Genomic DNA, 22,220 nt, shown 5'->3' on the forward strand with positions numbered 1-22,220 from the left:
ATAAATTCATTCCTCCCACAAAAAACACAGTAAAAAGCACTCTAAAATACATTAGCAGCCCCAAAAGTATTTTAAACACAGTAAAATGGTTTTAAAATGTTCAAAGCAACTTTTAAACTGACAAATACATTAGTGTGCTCCCATGTAAAAGTATAGCAAAGCCATGTGACAGTTAATAAAGACACATTACTACAATAAAAATTACTCTCCCGCACAAGAATGTAAACTTAATTATTAAAAATAACATATGGAAAGTTTTTTTTGCCAAAAGGAACCAATCTGCCCAGCAGTGGGACAGCACAAGCCACTGATCCTTGAAAACCCACAGATGAGCAATCTCTTCAGTGGCAGGAAAGCTCTGAAAGGCTTGGCACCCAAACTTGTCTTTTTAGTCAGCTCAGCTCATGCTGACTAACTGTCTGAGTGCATGGAAGGTGCACTGAAGCATTAAAAGTTAGCTGGCCATGATATCGTGTGCAGGATATAACCCATTCAGCTTAGGATTCTGCAGCAGTAGTAACCTATCAACGGAAATACTGTGTAAATTTCCAGTATGCTTCTTTCGCTACATGCCCGGGAATCATCCCATACAAAATAGCAATGGACCAAAATAAAATAATAAAATCTATATGGAAGTTCAATGGCTCCTACGTACTTAACCATTTCTAGAATCTATAGAAGACAATACCAATTTAGCCATGATTACCTCACAAAAAAATATCCCTGTTATTTTATAATCTTGTCACAGCAGTTTAATGATGGTAACAATACGAAAAAAAAAAAACATTTAGTAAGACTTGCAAAATTTGTCTTCCCCACTAAAATTTGCTGAAAATACTAAGCATGATGCTGCACCTTTAATTTAATGGAATATGGGTTAAAACTTTGAATCAGTTCTGACCATTCAGGCCTTATACACAAATATGTTAACCGCTTACACAAAAATAAAATCAACAAATAACATGCTTTGTTCCAAGCAAATTCATACTTTGTTTTCTTCAACGATTTCTGTATTTCTGTTTTCCTAATAAGGACAACTACACTAGGCGAAGGCTTATTTTCAGGACTGACCTGGCAATGGAAAGAATATGCAAATGGGATGACAAAGTCAGCAGTCCAATAAAAATCAGCAGGTCATTATGTAAGCAATAATGCCTAATAGGGTGTGTGTTAATGTGCAATAAGCGCCCGCCCAGGGGTGTTATGAGGCCTAATGCCACAGGTGGAGGGCCTCTACAGCCCTGGAAAGGTGTTAATTCGACATTAACACACACCCTGGAGGGCATTATTGAACTTAGAGAATGGACTCTCTGCAAAACTGTGTTTTACTCGCTTATTTATTTTAAGTACTGTATTATTTTTTTATTTATTTTTAAGGTAAAGTAGTTCCTCCGCCTAATGTTTCAAACTTGCTACAGTACAAGTTAATGATGTCGGGAGGAAGCATTTTACATGAAACATATATAAAAAATAATATAGCGCTTAGAAATAATAAACCAAATGAAAAAATAATTTTACATAGAGCCCATTCTCTCTCTCTCATACACAGTCTCTTCTGCTTTCGCACACATACATATACAAATCCACACACAGCCTTCTTTGCTTTCATACACACATTCACTCACACAATATCGGTCTTCACACTCAGTCTCTCACACACAAGCTCCCTTGTTTTCATATACACTCACTCACACAGGATCTCTCTCATGCACACAGTCTTTTCTACTTTCATACACGCATTCAGTCACACAAGATCCCTCTCGCTTTCTCTCTCACAACACACATGCACACACACACGTACACACACCCGCGTGCGTGCACACATACACACAAACACACACACACACACACACACACACACACACACACACACACACACAGAGTATCTCCTTTTTTTTTTGTTTTACAATTTATGCTCGCTAAACAGCAGAACCACTGCTTAGTGAGCATAAAAATAATGGCAGCTGTAAGTTCTTTTTGCAGTCCGAGCTCCACAGCAGCTTGATAGCTGCTGTGAAGCAGTGTACTCGTTTGTCAGCGGGCATTACTTGTACATTAATGGGTCTACTTTGCCCCATCGAAATTACACTTCTTCGAACTTCAATCACCTAACTCCACTTCTCCGAAACATCATTAAACCGAAAGCACAGACTGTCGAAATCCTTTCCCTGTGAAAGGAACCACTTGGCCACCATGGTGATCTTTGCCCTTTCTTCAGTGTAGTGCAATCTCAGAGTTGGTATATTTAAGTAGTGGGGGTGTGGGGGAGCGATGCCCTTCCACTTTGGTGGGTTTAGTTTTGGTCCGTTGAGGTGTTTTTAGGTGGTGGTCAAGTGGTTCCTTTCACAGGGAAAGAATTTCGGCAGTTCATGCTTTAATTTAATGATGTGTCATAGAAGTGGAGTCAGGTAAGTGAAATTCGAAGAAGTGTAATTTTGATGGGTCAAAGTAGACCCACATTAATACCCTGCTGGAGAACGTTCGCTCTCCAATCGGTTTCTCCCGTCTCTAAGCAAGCAATAATGCTCTCCAGGGTGTGTGTTAATGTGTAATTAATGTCTGCCCAGGGGTGTTGTGAGGCCCGATGCTGCAGGTGGAGGGCCTCTACACCCCTGGGCTGGCATTAATTACACATTAGCACACACCCTGGAGGGCATTATTGCTTGTTTAGAGTATGGTCTCTCTGTAAGATTGTTGTGTTTTACTTATTTGTGTATTTTTTTTTACATATTTGTGATGTAAAATAGTTCCTCTGCCTAATGTTTCAAACTTGCTGTAGTATATGTTAATGGTGTTGGAAGAAGCATTTTACATCCAAAATATACTAAAAAAATAGTATTTAAAAATAAATAAGTAAAACACAACAATTATACAAACTGCTCATTCTCTAAGGGCTGGCAGAGATCATTCTCTCTTCACTCTCTCTCACACATGCTACTACCACGGGATCTTTCGATCACTTTCACACTTTACACACTCTCTCCCTGTTGCGCACACACACACACACACACACACACACACAAACGTTTGTTTTGATCGATCGCTCTGTTGCACACACACACACACACACACACACACACACACACACACACACACACACACAAACGTTTGTTTTGCTTGATCGATCGCTCTCTCTTACACTCATACACTCTCATACACGCTTTATTTAAATTTTTTTTTTCATTTTTTATTTTATACTCACTAAACAGCAAAAGCAATGCTTAGCGAGTGTAAAATAACAGCTCACTCACTATCACTGACATGCATGCATACACACAGACAGACAGACACACACCTTTTTTGTTTACATTTTACACTCGCTAAACAACAAAATCTGAGTTTAAAATAATGGCGGCCATTTCATTTTCTTAGGCTGCCGTGAAGCAGTGGACTCGTTTGTTAGCAGGCATCACCTGTACATTAATACCCTGATGGAGAATGCTCGTTCTCCTATCAGGAGTATTGATGTACAGTAAGCCCATTCTATAAAAAAAGATTATTGCACATCATAACTCTAGTAAAAATAATGACAAGATTATACAATGAAATTCATATACAGTGGACATAAAATGTTTACACACCCCTGTTAAAATGCCAGGTTTTGTGATATAAAAAAAATGAGACCACAACAAATCATTTCATTTAAAAAATTTACCTTAAGATTCTTTACATAACTCAATCTACTTCATTAATTCCCCCGAAAAAATTAATTTAAGAATTCAACACAATGATTTTGAAATTTTTATGGCAACCAAATAAATCTAGAATATCCATCGCAAACCATATGAGGGATTGGTCTTTTGGTGATATAAGCCTTCCAGACTTAGAATTATACTCTATTTCATCAGTAATTACGACTTTCCTACTGTTATTAAATGAGAGTTATTCAGAGAAATGGAAGAAATTTCAAGAAGTCCTTTGTTTTGACACTAATGAAAGAACCAATTCTAATTAACTCTAAATTCTAAATAACCCATTTAAATATTGAAAAATTATTTTTCTCTAAATATACTTCCCAGTAATATATCCCATTATATGAAACTTTTGTTAAAAGATTTTCAAAATTATATATACAGAAACATGATGTACAAATATTGGATATTCATTTTATTTCCTATTGCATACACAAAAGACGTCACTGTCTCTTGCAATTTGACTAATATTTTCCCATTAAAGGAAAAAAAAATCAAATTTTGGTTCCAATTCTTACAGGATAATAAATTACGTTAGAACATCTAATTATAAACTTTGACTTAAATATCTCTGAATGGTTGCAATTTCAATCTCTTAGAAATTTTATGTCTGGCAAAATTAATTCATTTCCACAAAATTCAAGATCACCAATTCCTAAATTAATAAAAATTTTCACCTCTTTTATATAACAAAACACAATTATTAAATGTAAACTATCAATCATATATAAAATAATTAATATAGAAACAAAAAATATTCCTGATAACTACTGGACTTACTTTGTCACAACCAATAATACGATCCCCACTGAATTAGACAAAAAATTAATTTTGGAATCATCCAAACTAACTACATCATCATCAAGGTGGAGAATATATGCATGGAAATTTATGAACAGAGCTTTTTTCACACCCCATAAATTAGAATTGATTACCAAAGAATGGGTATTATGCTGGAGATGTAAATCAGATTCTAAACCTAACTGGTCACACATGTTCTATGATTGTATAGCCTTAAAGAACTTTTGGGAAAAAAATTAATAATCTTCAAGCACTTTTTACAGATAGATTCCTCTTGACCAAATCTTTGGTTTTATTCAACACTCCCAATTCTTTCCTACATTAGAAGAATCAAATATCCTCTTTTATGGTCTGTGTTAACAGCAGCTAGGAAAGAAATCTGAACTTACACCTTCATTTGCACAATTCAAAAATATTCTTACTAAAATCTGTTGTATAGAAATGTTGACTAGTAAGTCAAGAACTACTAGAACATCCTTTTCATATATGTGGTCCAATCTAGAAACTATTTTAGACAAAGATCCTTATTTTGTTTAATGTAACACTATGTTTTTTAAGATATATTGTAATACTGTATTATTTAGACACTGTGCAAATACTTTGGTTCTTTTCACTTTTGTGTTTGTTTTAACTAATAAGCAATTTCCTCTTTGAATATACGTAAACTTTTCCCACCTTTAATGAGACCTATAACCTGTACAATTCAATTGAAAAACAAATCTGTTAGGGGAAAAAATATAAAAAATAAAAAACGTACAATAAGCTGGCTGCATAAGTGCGCACACCCTTAAACTAATACTTTGTTGAAGCACCTTTTGAAATAATTACAGAATTCAGTCTTCTTGGGTACACACCTGCCATCAAGTAAAAAGACTCCGATTAACCCCAAATAAAGTTCAGCTGTCCTAGTAGGATTTTCCTAACATTTACTCAGTTGCCTGCTACAGCAAAAGCCATGGTTCACAGAGAGCTTACAAAGCATCAAATGGATCTCATCGTAGAAAGATATCAGTCAGGAAAAGGGTACAAGCATTGGATATACCATGGAACACAGTGAAGAGAGTCATCAAAAAGTGGAGAAAATATGGGCCAAAAGTGATGTTACAAAGAACTGGACGTCCCTCCAAAATTGATGAAAAGACCAGATGAAAACTGGTCAGGGAGGGTGCCAAGAGACCTACAGCAACACTGAAGGAGCTGTAGGAATTTCTGGCAAGTACTGGTTGTGTACTACATGTGACAACAATCTCCCGTATTCTCCATATGTCTGGGCTATGGGGTAGGGTTGCAAGACGGAAGCCTTTTCTTACACAGAAAAACATCCAGACCCAGCTAAAATTTGCAAAATAATACATCAAGTCTCCCAAAAGCATGTGGGAAAATGTGTTATGGTCTGATGAGACCAAGGTTGAACTTTTTGGCCACAATTCCAAAAGGAACATCTGGTGCAAAAACAACACTTTGCATCACCAAAAGAACACCATCCCCATGGAGAAGCATGGTGGTGGCAGTATCATAATTTGGGGGTTGCTTTTCTTCAGCTCGAACTGGGGCTTTAGTCAAGGTGGAGGGACTTACGAACAGTTCCAAATACCAGTCACATTTGGCCAAAAACCTTCAGGCATCTGCTAGAAAGCTGAAGATGAAGAGGAATTTCACCTTTCAACATGACAATGACCCCAAGCATGCATACAAATCAACAAAAGAATGGCTTCACCAGAAGAAAATTAAAGTTTTGGAATGGCCCAGCCAGAGCCCAGACCTAAATCCAATAGAAAATCTGAGGGGTGACCTGAACAGGGCTGTGCACAAGAGATGCCCTCGCAATCTAACAGATATGGAGCGCTTTTGCAAGGAACAGTAGGCAAATATTGCCAAGTGAAGATGTGCCATGCTGATAGACTTCTACCCAACAAGACTGAATGCTGTAATTAAATCAAAAGAAGGGTGTGCACACTTATGCTACCAGTTTATTGTACGTTTTTTTTTTTTAAATATTTTTTCCCCTAACAGATTGGTTTGTTTTTCAACTGAACTGTACAGGTTATAGATCGCATTTATGAAATTATTTGTGGTCTCATTTTTTTTATATCACAAAAACCTGGCATTTTAACAGGGGTGTGTAAACTTTTTAGATCCACTGTATAAAAAAATACATCAAGACTAGTAGGCTTCTTCAACAGGAACAGTATCATTATTAGCAATTTGATATGCTTGTTATCTTTAAAAATTTCAAAAAAACATTACAAAACAAAATGTTATCATACATAAACAAACAACACCTAAACAACTACTTACAATAGTGTTTAAATCAATTATTTAAAGCTTTAAATCAACACTTTTCTAAGAAATCAATTAACTTTAACCGGATTATTGTAGTAGACGTATCAGTTCTCATTTTGATAGTGACTAATTCATTTTGGCACACAGTATTAACAATATTTATAAATTCATTAAATTAGCTAGTTCTTCCAATTCATTGTAATAACCTAACAATAGTCAAAACACTCCACAGAAGAGAGTACTGTATTCTAGGTACACTTCCAAGAATTGAAGCATTAAACAAAACTAATGATTTTGTTAAATTTAAATTAGTCTGTCCAGAAAGCTTGCAAAAAATTATTCAAGTTTTAGAAATGTTATATTCTTGATAGGAAACTGGGATACATCAGGTTGACTGTAAAAGGAAGGCAGCAGCTGTTCTGTGAATGTTCCAGTAACTGGGAAAGATACCAGAAGTCACAACTACCTCTTTTTCAGGGGACATTCATGGAAGTTGGTGTGCTTATTTAATTTCCTCAGATGTGCACACTGCTGCAAATGAAGGCCATGGGAATCAAATCCAGATGATGCAGCCATGGAGATGAAGGCAATAATTACGCACTAATAGAAATTTTATATATACACACTAAGTGCTCATTACTTCCTCATAAAAAATACTCCTTTTCTATGGTGTATATCCTACGCACCTATACTTAAACTCTCATACGACATTTTATCTGTTAATAAACTACAGTACGTTCCTAGAGGCTGATTTACCCTTCTTTTGCTGACTGCCTTAAACCCAGTTTCATATGGACAGTTTTTAGAAAGTGAAAATGTTGCCCCCCCCACAAAGATGATAAACTATTAATGTAAACAAAATATATGCATTGTGGCTCAGATATTTTCTATCACACCCCTTTATCAGTATCCATCGTTAGTGGACCTTTACCTTGTATTCAGAAAGTATTAATATTGTGTATACTTTATATTATTGCTGTGATTTCACACTGCATATATTTCACCGTATACCTCCTACATTCTAAATTTGCTTAACTCTGTGAATATTATGCTTTCGTTTACTTTACTGTTTCCTTCCATCATCATATACATTCTCTTACTGTCTTCACACGTATTAAAACAAATGACATGAAGGGAAAAACAATAAAAGAAAAAAAATAAGGAAAAGTGATCTGACTCAAATGTGACTCATCGAATGAATATATAGAAAGTTAAAATATAAAATAAATCAATTATTCACTGCCTGTTCTTTTTTTTCAAAAATCAACAGTTTATTCACCACTAATGACAATGCAGCTTTTAATTATTACTAGTGAACAAATAAAACATGTCTAACAAAAAATCTCACGACTGAAAGGAATATTTTCTTGTAATAGTGTCAGTTTTAGTGGTTTGTTTGTGTGTGTGTGTGTGTGTGTGTGTGTGTGTGTGTGTGTGTGTGTGTGTGTGTGTGTGTGTGTCTTGTAACCCAAACGTGTGCAAGTTTCCAATAGCTTTCATCCTACAGATATGGCCATCAACAATGCATAAAATCAGCACCACTAATGTTACAATTCCAATTAGATTTAGAACAAATTTTCATTGGAAACAGACTATTTTGAGTATAGTGCATGCCTTATATTATTTTGTACTGAATAAATGCATTATGGATGGATATATCTAACTGCATGTTTCTTGTTTAATTTTCATCCAAACTACTTGTGAAAAAGAGGTCTGTGATGCAAATACCCACTTGGCTTTCCCAGCAAAATAAATAAATCTGTGTGTTCTATTCTGTGCTCACACAGTTTTGTAACATTTGTATAATATTTATGGAGCTTTTCTCCTCATGAATCTGCTGAAAAGGGGCATCTTTGCTTACCAGGATATAGCCTGACTAAGCAAATGTAAATAAATATAATACATACACTAGACATGCACACACACACACTTCAGTTGGCCAACATCCTGGAGTTAAAGCACTGTACATCGATAACAGAAACAGTGACTTCCTAGTACTCATGAGCTGAGGCTGCGGCTCAGCATATACAAATATTACTTCAAAAAATGGTGCAATATTTTTACACTGGAAAAAGCAAAATTAATAAAAAAGCAGCATGAAAGACATTTGAAGACAAACATATGCAAAGACACCCAGATATGGAAAATGTTCTCAATACAAAAAATAAGAAAACAAAGGGGAAAAATAGAAAAGAGGATTAGTTACAGAGAAATTAAAGAAATATAAACAAGTTATGAATTATCTGCGAAGTGAAGGATTTAGGTAGAAAGTCCAATACAGGTTCTATCACAGCATGATGGAACAATGATCCCCAAACTAAGGAAAAACAGGTGGAATGTGAATTATATGATGACTTGTCACATGAAGATACTTCGGAGCCTTCAATAGGAAACCAGTACAAAAGTTCAGTTGGAGTTGCACAGCAAGGGAAGGAGCAGGAAACACTGGCAACTCTTGACATGTGTAATTTTTTCCAGAGATGGACCAATGAGTTCCCATATGAAGGAGCAGCAGATGACACATGATGCAGCTGACGAGGATATGTCACAGGAAGATGTTCTGGAACTTTCTGTAGAATGTCCGCAGGAAACACAGAGCAAAGAATGTACTCTCAATTTAGAAGACGTGATCTAAGGGAAGAGTTGCTCGATTTAATCGAGATGGACAGATGTATTAAGATCGATGAAAAAAATAGATTAAAGAAAGTAAATAAGACCCAAAATGTTAGAAGTCTGATAAAACATAGTAATTGAAAAAACAGAAATTCAGGTAATACAACATAAGTAATGCAGTAAATCAATAACAGATAAAGTCTTAATAAAATACAGAATAATAAGGAAAAGGAAGGGAAGAAATAAAATACCATCACAAAAGCATTGAACAGAGAAAACTATAACGCAATTAAGACAAGAAGTGTCACTGTTAGAAGAATATAGAAGAGGGAACAGCTCAACAAAAATACTTTAATGTAGCAGTGGTAAAAGCAACACAGCATCAGAATAGACCAAGATCTATCATACACTATTGCAAACAATAAACTAAAGATATCAGCAGAGGCAGAAAAAACTTAGAACATATACAGATAAATATAATGGAAAAGGACCAAATAAGCAGTTCATTGAGGACCCAAAAAGTTTTATAGAGAGCTGGGAAACAAAGCAAAAGGAATAGAAATTCCACCAAAAAATAGACACATCTTGGAGAAATATTTATGAAGACCCTGTAGAACATAAAAATGCAAAATGGATAGAAAATTTAAAAGAACTAGTAAGGAGCTCAAATATACAGCATATGAATTGGGGTGAAGTAATGGCCTGAGAAATCGAAACAAAATTAAGAAAAGCTCCCAAGTGGAAAACCCCAGGCCCAGATGCAGTACTTAACGGCCGGCTAAAAGTTACCATCGTTACACAAAGATTTTGCCTTGAATATGAATTCCTTGTAAGCGCTTTCCAAACAGACACAAACCTGGTTAACAGCAGGAAAAATAATATTCCTCCTTAAGAGTGAACCTGTAAGCCATCCTAAAAACTACAGACTCGTAACCAGTCTTCAATAATGTACAAACTATACACTGGAATTGATGCATAGAGTTTATAGTCCTTTGGAAGAAATTTAATAATGTCAACAGAACAAAAGGGTAAAAAAAGAAAAAGGCATTTTGGAACAAAGAATCATTTGTTGCTAAATAAAGCCATAATAGAGAATTGCAAAAAGGGGAAGAATCTAGGTATGGCATGAAAAAATTACAAAAAATCATTTGACAGCATCCCACTTTCACGAATAAAGGAGTGTCTACATTGATCAATTACATTACAATGACCATGAAACAGTACCAAGAAAGAATCAGTCTAGGACAGGAATGTGACATAAAGGAACTTGAGCAGGAGGGAGTATGTAAATATTTAGGAACTTATGAAGGATTGGCAATAAAACATGAACAAAAGAGAATAAAACTCAGTAAGGAATAAGTCAGAAGACTAAAACTGATATTGAAAACAGCCCTGACATTTAGGAATAAAGTCCACACTATATAGGGATAAAGTCCAAACTATAAACCAATTTGCTCTCCCTGTTATAACTCGCAGTTCTAGTATAATTGACTGGTTCCAAAAAGTAATGGATCGGTTGGATAGGAAAACAAGAAAAATGCTTCATGTTTATTTGACATCAAATGATATATATATAAAAAAAAAAAAAAATCTGTGTAAACCAAGATAATATATTCCCTGCTCTGAAAGAGTTATGATCCTTCTCGAAATTGATTACATGTAGAGATCTGCAGTTGTGGGACTGCATTCATGTTGGCTGACCTCATCAGATCCAAATACAGTCAAAATTTTAAAACATGAGGAGAAAAAGTCTAAGATGACCTCTCTGCTTAGTTCAGAAGATGTATTCTGGTATCAAGCATGAATGGAAATCAAGCTAGAAGTAGACAAAAATAAGACAGCAACTGAATGTGCCAAAAAACAAAAGTAAAAACATAAGCAGAGGGAACACATGCAAAGGAAAGAAATGCAGAAAAGCATAAATACAATGGCAAGTATAGAGATCACCTGAAAGAACCTCATGCTGATAAGGATTTGATGCAGGAATGGTTAAGAACAGACGAGCGGAAACCAAAAGAGGAAAGGTTAATAATGGCAGCCCAGGATAGTGGATTAGATACACACTGTTTTACAAAATCAATTCTTTTTTACATAACCTACATGCTGAATGGGAAACAGTCGCACACCTTGATGCTGGATATGATACACTCACGGCAGAGGGTCTGTACGCTGAAAGCCACAATAATGTGGCAGGACTGTTGCACTGGGACTTGTGCAAACTCTACAATATGGAAGTAGCGGAGATGCATTGGAAACTTGAACCACAAAACATCATACAGAATGAAGTGTACATCAAAATGGATCACATTACCAACAGTTCAAAAAATGGATGTGGGAAAACAAGATATAGTATTTCATGAAGAAAGACAAAATTAGCACTGAAAATTGCTACGCTTAGTGATTACAGTGTCGAGCATACAGAGAGACAGCGGCACACACACAAAGTCATAAAATATCAGGATATGAAGGTAGAAACCAGATCAATGTGGAAGAAAGATACCCAGACAGTTCCAACAGTAGAAAGAGCAGTAGGTCTAATAAAAAAAAATCTACAGTTGGACTTGGATATGCTAACAATATAATGCAACTCCGTATGAATTGCAGAAGGAATCTGTTGTGAGCACATTGCAGGTGCTGTGAAGAACACTTTTAGCTAACATCCAAGACTGAAACAATACTAATTTCATGAACTTTAATTATACCCTGACTTAGGAATGGGGTCCATTCCTGTCATGGTGTTAGAAATGCAAAAACGTGAATAAATTCAACTGTGGTTATAGCTGCATTCCTTAGTATCAGTATCAAGAATTTGTCTACTGCATCTGTAGCCTCAAACATATCCCATCTGAAAATACAACACTTAGGTCAAGCGGTTTACATACTTCAATATCATTAAGGATGGGACACAGTGGGGGGCAAAGCCTAGATGGCCAACTGGTAACAGCTTTTTTCTTGAGCTCCACATCAGTTATTAAGAAACAAGAAAATTATTATTTAAAATTCTATTACTTGCTCTTTAAAAGTTGTACAAACTGTTTGAGATCTACTAGATATCCAACTTTGGAGCTTTTTCTTTAAATAAATCCTGTCAAAATTGATGATTATTTAGCTGAACAGAGATAAGCAATTCAAAATCCTCACATTCTGACTCCTCACTAAAAGAAGAGATCCAGTCTATAGCTACCACTCTCCATGAATTATCCTTAAAGATGGACAGATTCACTGACAACCTCGAAAACTTGAAGTTAAACTGTTAACAACAAACTGATGTTTTGAAGGAGATCCTCCAGTAACAACAATCTAAAATCCTGGATATTGAAACTTCACTGAGTGATATAGATGGAAGACTTAAGGAAGATGAATATCACTGCGAACTCATTCTGCAACAAAATAACTGGCTGATAAACAAAGTGGATGATGTTGAAAACAGAGAAAGAAGAACAAATATTAGAATTTTTGGTCTCCCTGAAAGAACAGAACAAGAAGATATTACCTCTCTTTTAAATTCCTGGTTACCTGATTTTTTTGGGCTTGAAGGAAGGTCTGTCCTATGGGATTGAAAGAGTGCATAGAGCCATTGGGAAACCTATTCCTTCTTCTCCAAATGCTTCACCAAGATCCATAGTTGTGAAGTTCCTTTCCTTCCTAGATAAAGAACTTATACTAAATACAGCTTGGAGAAAAAGTCCCTTATCATTCAAAGGAAATCAAATAAGGTTTGACAATGACTATTCCACGAGAGTCCTGGAAATGAGAAAAACCTCTTGGCCACTGGTAAAACTGTTAAAACATCAAGGTGCAGCTTGTCTACCCAGCCAAAACAAAATTTTCCATCAGAATGAAATGAGATATTTCAATACTACTGGAGAAGCTGTCTCTTTCATCCAAAACAAAAACATTATTACAATCCCAGAAGGTATGGACTGGTCATCATCTACAACCCTTAAAAGATCACCTGAGAAAAATAATTGGATGGAAGTGAATAAGAAGAAGTTAAAGACTGGTTTTATAAGTGCTGGACTTTCTAGTTCTCTCAAAGATCAAACCAAATGACAAAATATTCATGGACAACTAAAAAAGTAGGTATCACTATTTTATTAGTCTATGAATTCTCTCTCAGTCATTTTACAAAAGAAAAATATAGCGTAAACTTATTTGTATTTCTCTCTAATTTAGAATATAATTATTAGGAATGCTTAATATATGTAGTTATTTAGTTCCTGCACACATAGAACCTAATATATTTTAACAATGATAAAATGGTTATTATTTTGTGAATTTATAATATCTATTAACAGATCTTGGTTCTGTTTATATCTAACAGAACACGTATTTGTCTGAGTATTTCAAATTGCTTTGGTGAAAAACATGGGTTAAACACAGCACAGATGCCACTCTCTAGCAAACTTTTTTTTTTTTGTTTCATTGTTCTTAATATCTTTAAGCAAAGACAAAATGGTTACTTTTTGTGAAATTATAATATCTATTAACAGATCTTGATTCTGTGTATATCTAACAGAACACGTATTTGCCTGAGCATCTCAAAATGTTTCAGTGAAATACATGGGTTAAACACAGCACAGATTCATTTTCTCTAGCAAACTTTTTTTTTTTTAACTTTGTTTCAGCCTAGCGTTTAAGCATTCCAAGCTGACAGTTTACCGTTTCACTACACGAAACAGCAGTCTCAAGCGTTACCTAGATCCGAGAAGAAAATTCTCTTCCCTTAAATACACTCACAGTTCCTTTATATATAAAGCTAAATCCAATACAAGTGAGGCTTGCTTTAATCGCAAACCGAGAGATGAAGTAAGTTACGTGCAGTTTTTTTTTTTTTTTTTTTTTTGCTTCCACACTTGGTGAGGAAGTTGAGCAATGTGCGTGGTTTGGCTGTGTTTGACTGCCTTCTTGGAGAGAAAAGAAGATAAACTATATATAATTTATCTGAAAGATGCTTATTTGGGTTTGTAGCAGATTAGAGGTGAAAGGAGACGGCACTAAATTAAACTGCTCCTTGACAGCTGAAACCATAGAAATGAGGGTGGGGTTATGCAAAGTAATAATGACCTCATTATATGATCTTTGTAACTATAGGCTTTTGAAAGAAGATAAAATAAGCAAACAGATAATTTGGCTTTACATATTATTATAACAAATAATCACTCATGTTACTACCTTCTATGAAATGGATATCTGACAAAACACGTACTGTTTAAGTTACTTTTGAAATATTGGTATTAAAATACATGGCTTAAACAAATGCTTCAGCATTTTAAACTGACAGCTTAATGATTCTCTTCATGGAGCATTATGCTCGAGCGTAGATTTGAAAAGGAAAATGTTTTCATTCCACTTATATGCACTTGTAGTTATTTATTTGAAAGGTTACATTTGAATAAGTGAGACTTGTCATGGCTGCAAACTGAAAGTTAAAATGAGTTTATATACAGTCCCCCTTTTTTGTGTGCGTGGGGCAGTTGAAGAGAATATATTGTTATGTTTGTCTAATTGACTTAATGCTCAAAAGTTGTTGGCACTGAGTAAAACTTTAATTGACACTAGGTCTCCATAAAACCTAAAGCAGAGCAACATTAAATCAATAATGACCTCACTGCATGACCACTGAAGCTTTGCAGACATCTGAAAAGAATAGTTAAAATAGATATATAAATAGTTGGGCTCCCCATATCCTTATTATAATTAATCACACATACTAATACCATGTTTCTTTGCCTATAATAGATACATTGCTCAGTTAATGAAAATTTCTGAGTACATAAGAGTGAATTCAATTAATAAATAGCTGATTTTACAAAACTGCAAACATTTGATTATTAGAAGCAAACAAATCCTCAGAATAATAACATAATCCAAATAATATAGATGAATGACATATTGTCATGATAAAATTTAGCAGGAAGTTGCTTTGAAGGAGGTTTTTTTTTTCTCTCTCACATTGTATCATAAAGTAACAACCACTCTACACATGGTATCTCCATTCTTACGTCAGGAAAGTGAAGTCAGAGTGCTTCATTAGAGGTCTGGCCCTAAATATTAAGATTATTATGCCTTTAACGATCTAAATCAAATTCTTGTTACTATAGCATGGGAAATAGCTTTGGGTTGCAGCTGTGTAAGGACCATATTGTCCCTGAATGCTTCTTCATTACCTTCCGTAGTAGACTTAAGACATAACTACAACGTAAGCCTACAAAATGGCAAAAAGCCTCTAATCTATTACACCTTTTTTGTGACATACCTTAAAGTATATAATAGTAAAATCACACAATTAAATGTTGAACTACAGCCACAGGAAGGAAAACTGTATGAATTTTATTTTTCCTTGCAGTTTCTCCTTATAATAAGAGAGACATAATGTTTTTTGTTATATTTAATCTTAACACTATGACTCTAAGGTTGGTAATGAAGATGCATCTTCATTTCTGTTACCATGGATGTACTTGATGAAATAGTAATTATTAGAAAATGCAATGAATTGCTGTCAAAACTGTAAAAAATGAATGTGGAATAATGAGTCAACAATTGAGTTGCACTAAGAAGAGTTTAAAAATTCTGCTTAAGGTGTTTGAAGTGTTATAACAATTGCCTAAAGACAAATGTTAAAGTTGTTCCACATCACTAAAAAAGATCTGAGGAAGAGAAAGGAACAGGGAAAAAATAAAGGGGCGAGAGGAAAGATAAGAGGAAAAAAAGGGGAAAGAGAAAGGAAGAAGAGGAAAGTGAAATACAAGGTTTTATATAAGCAGTCATAATTTGACGTACAACACTTCCATATTAGGATTGGCTTGATACAGTTTTCCCTATTCATTGTAAGTCATGTAACTAATATTAGTCTAGTGAAGAGTGAAATGTATTTAAGTAATTCTTAATTCATCAGCATGTTTAAACTTACTGTTATTACTATAAACTGCCTTAAATGTTGAATTATTAATTTTAATGATTTTCCTAACTAATGCAAAAATAGTTTATTTCTCTATCAAGTCAAATAGTTATCGTTTGAATACTTATTTTTTGATAAATATTCTCATACATATTCACTGTCAAGTTATAAAATTCTTGACTTGATAAGAATACTTATGGTAATGAGACTGGGTTCTCTCAATCAAACAATGTTTTACCAGTAAAACTTAAAATACACTTATTAAAATCAAAATCTTCTGTTACATTGATATATTGCTGTTCTTTCATACAAATAAAATTACAGAATTTTCCATATAATACATATTCTGGAGCCTCAAGTCAGGCAAATTTGTTCAAGTCTTTGGAAAGATGACTAATCTGACTGGATATTCTTATTCTGTCAGATTAGGAATGGATTTCATTCCATGTCAGTTAAAGGATTTACTGAAATTTAATTACATTTTAAAACATTTTTTTTTCATTTTACAGTCCTTAATCTAAATTCAAAACATATCACTCAATGGGAATTAGTAATTTGTCAACAAAATATAACTTCTCTAAAAAGGGTTTACACGACTTAAATACTACAAACACTTGCTATTATATCCTTTTATCACTCTTAACCTTTAAGTAAATAAGATGGATTTGACCTTTCTTTCTTTGAATGTTAATGGTTTAAGCAACCCAAGGAAAAGGTTTAATTTACTACAATATCTGAAATTAAATAAAGCACAAGTTTTTTTTTTTTACAAGAAACTTAAAGCAAATTATAATTTTAAGTATTCATTTGGATTCCAAATAAAGCTATCTAATTATTCATACACAAAAAACTAGAGGGGTCTTAACATTATGGAAAAAAATATTATTAAATACCATCTCCCCCCAAATCATTTACAATTATGAAGATAAAGAGGGTCTTCTATCAATTATAATAATAAAATTTAGTAACAGAATTTGGACATTAATGAATGCCTACTGGTTTCCTGGAATTGGAGTTAAAACAATAAAAAAGCATTTAGAACTTATCATTAAAAATATTAAGGGTAGTTTGCTTCTAGGAGGAGACTAACTGCTTACTAAGTGATTCAGAAACCTCTAATAAAAGACCTTTTCGTATTACCTCTATAGGAAAATATCTTAAAAATGGACAGATAATTTACAGTTATAAGATTTATTTTATCTCAAAAATGATAATTCACTAGAATTATCTCACTGTGACTTTAGGCATAAGACCCAGAATAGAACTGATAACATTTTTATATCTCAAGAGCTAAAAACAAAAATATCATTCTTTACAATAACTCCGTGTCCTGTATCTGATCACAATGCACTCATTTTTAATCTTCAAACGGATTTTAAGAAACTGTCCTTCACTAAAAGAATTCCAGCTTATATTACTAAATTAAAGCAGTTTAAACCTTGGCTAGACTCAGAAATATTTTTTTTCTAGACACTAACTTAATTAGTAAGGTAAATGTAGTAATCCTATGGGATTCCTTAAAAGCCTATCTATACGGCAAAATTATTACATGGTTTAATAATAAAACAAAAAAGAGTGGGAGTCCGAACTAACATACAAAAACAAAATTTATTAATAAACAAGGATAATACATTATCAAATAAGAAAAAATAAAATGAATCTTTAAATAAAAAAAATGTCATTTTAACTCACAAAACTAAATTTAGCCCTAGAAAAATTAAAATTAAACTCTTATTCCGTTTCTCTAAAGTATATGCGCAATCTAACATTGAGAGTAAAAAGACACTCCATTGAACACATAAGTGTAGCTCATGAAGGAAGAAATAATAAAAAAATTCTGACATAAGCGATATTCTAGATGCCTTCATATATCACTTCTCAGAACAATACAAAAACAAAGATCTTCAACAGAGTATTTCAGATCACGATCTAGACTTTTCTAAATAAAAAAAACTTTTAATGTAATTGAAAAATGAATTCCCCTAAAGGAAATTAATGAAAAGATTAAAGAAAGCAAAAATAACAAATCACCAGGCATAGACGGTATTACTAATGAAATATATAAGCTTTTACCATCCTCAGCTATATCAATTTTACATAAGGCTTTAAATGAATCGTACTTACAAGGCACAATTCCACCTTCATGGAGATATTCATTAATTACTCCTATACTAAAAGAAAATAAAGATTCTCACTTGTGTAGTTCATATAGACCAATATATTTGATTAATAATAATTATAAAATGTCAATGTCCATTTTAGTTAATAGATTCAAGAAATGACCTAACACACCTCATAAATGAAGATCAAACAGGATGTATTTATAATATGCATACTCAAGATAACATTCAAAGAATTCTGACCATCACAGACATATTAAATAGGGATAATCAAGAAGCTCTTATAATCACCCTTATACATTCATAGGTTCATACTAGGCTATCTGTCCTACGGCATTTATAAGCCTAGCCAGAGTGTGTTTGGCTTTCGCCACCCATTTTAAATGAATTTTGCTATGCCCTTTTTCGAGGTTAGTATACTGTGCCTCTGTCTAACAGTGACACAGAAGTGATACCCGGGGTAAACCTATGATCTCCCATCCACTCATCAAGATTCCTCTTGAAGAGAGTCAATGAGGGACTCTGCCTAACCTGGACTAAGATTTTATTCCAGAGTGAAGGGAGCCTCTGGGTTATGAATCTGTCCCTCCAGCATATCCTATTTATTTCAGTGCTGAGGTTCAAGTCTCTTGAGCACGTAGCTCTATGGGATTTAGATTTTCTGAGGTGCAGCATATGTAATCTGTTTGAGCCCTTTGATCCTCTTGGCGAGGTACTTTTGGGGTCTTTCCAGTTGCTGCAGGTGTCTGGTAAGGTACATCCCAAAAGGGGCATTGTACTCAATTATGGGCCTGATGAGGGATTAGTAAAGAGGCACGATGACCTCCCCTGATCTAGATGTGAATCCCTTCATGATTAGGTGGGCTATATAAAATGTTTTTCTAACCACTTTGGCCACGTGGTTTTCAAATGAGAGATTGCTATCAACTTGGGTCCCCAGGTCCCTAATTACTTCTTCCGTACTTAATGGATTACCACATATGTGGTAATTTGTGGGCACTTTGTTTTTGCCAAAGGGGATGACTATACACTTTTTGGCGTTTAGCTTGAGGCCATGGCTCTGGCACCAGTTGTCTGTTTCTATGAAGCCCTTTTGTAGGATGCTTGTGTCAGCTGGAGAGTCGATTATGGCGCCTAGTTTGCAGTCATCTGCGAACTTGGTCAGCCACAGTCCTTCCGTGTTGGCCTGTACCTCCGAGAAATATATACCGAAAAAGAGAGGTCCCAGGACTGAGCCTTGTGGGACGCCACTTGTAACTGGTTTGGAGTTTGACATGGCTCCAGCAATTCTAACCATGTGGGTTCTCTCCTTGAGCCAGTTTGCAACCCATCTAGTGACATAGGGGTTTCCTATCTATAATGCCCGAGTGGGGTATTGTATCGAAGGCTTTTGCGAGGTCCAGGTAGGCTGTGTGGACCACCTTCCCCTCGTCAATGGCCTTGGTGACCATTTCAAAGAAATCGACCAGGTTTAAGAGGCAGGATCTGCCCTTAACAAAGGGTAGGATCCAGTGTCTGTAGGTCCCCAATATCTTTATTTATGAGGTCCATGATGATCCTTTCCATAGCTTTGCAGACCAAGCTAGTCAGACTTATGGGGCGATAGTTTCCAGGATCCGTTGAGGCACCACCTTTGTGGAGAGTGACCACTGTTGCTGTACACCACTCTTTGGGTACATATCATGTAGTAAGACTGAGATTGAACAGTAGTTGGGTTTAGCTCTTCTTGGAGTTCATGTAGGACGCAGCCCGGGACACCGTCTGGTCCCACTGATGTTGTGTTTTTTGCTTTGGAGAGGGCGGCTCTTACCTGAGCATCTGAGATGTCAGGGGGGGCAGCACTCTGCTGGGATAGATATTTGCCCTTTTGGTGGGGGGGGGGCTTGCACTGAACCTGTCAGCTAGGATGTTGGCAATGTCTGTGGGTTCGGTGTATTTTTTGTCATTTTGGACTAATTCTGAGAATATCTGGGAATTCCCACCCAGGTTCCTAACATAACTAAAGAAAGACTTGTGATTATCCTTAGTGTCCTGTGCAATTTTACTCTCAAAGCTGGCCTTAGACGATTTTATGTGTGCCCGTAGTTTTTTGCTAATACTGATCAGAGATGCCTTCCCTTTTTGGGATTTTGCTCTATCATGTAGTATCTTCCTCCTTCTATTGTACAGTTTGTTTATGGCTGGGGTCCACCAGACATGATGCCTGTCTTTGGAGGACTGGGTCTTGGCTTTATTTGGGATTGCATGATCCATGCATTCCTGAAGGTGTTCATAGAATGCGTTTATAAAGGATTCTGCGGTCTGGGCTGTATTTTCCACAGGCCCGGGGGCTTTGAAGGATTCCACCTCAGTTTTGAGGAGTGTGAAATTTGCTTTAGAGAAGTTTTTCACTGTGGTTTTATGAGCATGGGGTGGGGTTGGGATGTGAATATCCAGTGAGATTAGTTTATGGTCTGATCTTACCAGTGAGGGATACATTTCTGGTCTGGAGCATAGAGCCCCCCATGTTGGTGATGATCAGGTCCAGTATGTTTTCCACTCTTGTGGGAGTGGTAACAAGTTGTTCCATAGCATTTGAGTTTATAAATTCTAGGAACATTTGGGCTAGGGTGTTGGAGCTAGAGCAATGCTCCCAGTCTATGTTTGGGTAGTTGAAGTCGCCCAATATAATGGTGTTTGGAGAGACCTTCATATTTTCCAGTGTTCTCAGGAAGGCCGAGTAGGGTTCCTGGGTTTGGGAGGGTGGTCTGTAGCAGGCTATAAACTGGAAGGCAGTTTTACCCACTGTTATTTGCACATGGATAGTCTCTGATGCTTCGTGCTGTGCCACCAACCTGGAGGTGTGAGTATCTTTGACGAATATTGATACTCCCCCTCCTTTTGTGGTTCGGTCCAAGTTTTGGGGCCGAAAAGCATGGTATGAGGTATAACCTGGTAGTGCTGGGGTGCTCTCGGGAGCCTTGAACCAGGTTTCTGTTACTGCACAGATATCTATGTTCTCCATGCTAAGGAGAGTTTCGAGTGCGTGCATCTTGAGGTTTAGACTTCTGGCATTGAGTAGCATTACTCTTAATTTCTTATCCCTTGTGATACCTATGGAGGTGGGTTTGTCTTTTGAGCCTTGCCTAAAAAAGGCACTATGGGGGTGGCAAGAGTCTTTGCCAATATCCGAAAGCCCAGGGGTGACAGGTGCAAGCCATCCCTAGCAAAGCATCGTGGCTTGTCGAGCATGTCATCCCAGCTGACAGGCATTGGATCCCCTTTGAATGACACCAATACTTAAGCCAATTGTTGAAATTGATCATCTTGTCTTCATATTGTGGCATCATTCTTGGTGAGGGTAAGATGCTACTCAAGGTCAGGGTCATACCGGTCTGGGCTACATGCTCAGAGAGCTCCTCTATGTCTCTTTTCATGTAGTCCAGACAATGAGAAGTCTTTTGACTCCCTGAGCTGGAATTTTCTTTTTAAAATTTTTGAATCATATAAATCCCCTACCCAATTTATTAATTTTATAAAAAATATTTATAACAATAATTTAACCTATGTAAAATTAGGACCATTTACATCTGAATCTATTGAAATTACTAGGGGTACCAAACAAGGTTGTCCAATGTCTCCAGTCTCATTTGCATTAGCAATAGAACCTTTTTCCTTGGAAATTCATTCTAACCCCAAAATTAAAGGCTTTAATATACATCATAAATCTGAATCTAAAATAATGCTATTTGCAGACAATATCTTACTTACTTTAATGAACTAAGAAGAATCTTTACAAGAATTAGAATTACTAGTTAAAAATTCTATGAT

At 35.5% G+C, this 22,220-nt stretch overlaps 1 protein-coding gene across 1 annotated transcript in view; it reads right to left on the reverse strand.

The window, feature by feature from the left end:
- The window catches only part of CREG1 (cellular repressor of E1A stimulated genes 1), a 138,515-nt gene that overhangs the window by 88,103 nt on the left and 28,192 nt on the right, over positions 1-22,220 (reverse strand). The window lies entirely within an intron of this gene.

The sequence above is a fragment of the Protopterus annectens genome, chromosome 5.part1 (genome assembly GCF_019279795.1).
Source record: "Protopterus annectens isolate FY-2018-M chromosome 5.part1, PAN1.0, whole genome shotgun sequence".
Lineage (NCBI taxonomy): Eukaryota > Metazoa > Chordata > Ceratodontiformes > Protopteridae > Protopterus > Protopterus annectens.